At 35.1% G+C, this 777-nt stretch overlaps 1 non-coding gene across 1 annotated transcript; it reads right to left on the bottom strand.

Moving 5' to 3' along the window:
* Positions 1 to 279: 279 nt before the first annotated feature.
* On the bottom strand, positions 280 to 383 carry LOC125362821. Its single transcript, XR_007213123.1, has one exon. It is a non-coding gene; the product is annotated as a U6 spliceosomal RNA (small nuclear RNA).
* Between the last annotated feature and the right edge of the window lie 394 nt (positions 384 to 777).

Here is a 777-nt window from a genome sequence, read left to right as displayed (position 1 = left end):
TCTGGAAAGCAGTATGAAGCAGTATGAAGCAGTATGAAGGTTCGTCAAAAGACAAACCATAGAGCTCCCCTATAACCCAGCAATTCCACTTCTGGGCATTTACTCAAATGTTCACAAATATGGCCATAATAAAGCTACCAGCACAACCATGTTTGTGGCAGCATTATTTTCCATAGCTAAGATATGGGACCAACCTAGATGCCCCTCAGATGAATAGAATTTCACTTTTATTGCTATTAGTTTGTGACCCTACATAGTTTATTTTATTTATTTATTTTTTTGAATATGGAATGCTTCACGAATTTGCGTGTCATCCTTGCACAGGGGCCGTGCTAATCTCTGTATCGTTCCAATTTTAGTATATGTGCTGCCAAAGCGAGCACCATAGTTTATTTTTTTTTTTGCAGTTGATGTCTCTTGCTTCATAAGTGCAGCAGGAGTGTGAGTATATATTTAATGGATATCACTATGGAAGCCTTTAATATCCTTCCAAATTCTTGTTTTCACCATCTGTGAAGGACTTTACTTTTTGTAAGTATAAAATTAAGGCATGAAAACAATAGGACCTATACAAAGGAGTAGTTTGAAGGTTACATGGAATATTTCCAAAGGTTTTATAGTTTTATCACTTATGTTCAAATATTGGATATGTTTTGAGTTAAATTCCATATGTGGTATTAAATGTGGGTCCAAATTCCATCATCTATGTGTGTATAACAGTTGTTTGGGGACTGATTTTTTCTAATTCTGTGAATAGTGGCATTTGGATTTTGATAG

The sequence above is a fragment of the Perognathus longimembris genome, chromosome 13, assembly GCF_023159225.1.
Source record: "Perognathus longimembris pacificus isolate PPM17 chromosome 13, ASM2315922v1, whole genome shotgun sequence".
Classification (NCBI taxonomy): Eukaryota; Metazoa; Chordata; class Mammalia; order Rodentia; family Heteromyidae; genus Perognathus; species Perognathus longimembris.
Note: the sequence above shows the minus strand (reverse complement) of the source record. Positions and strands in the feature narration are given on the sequence as shown.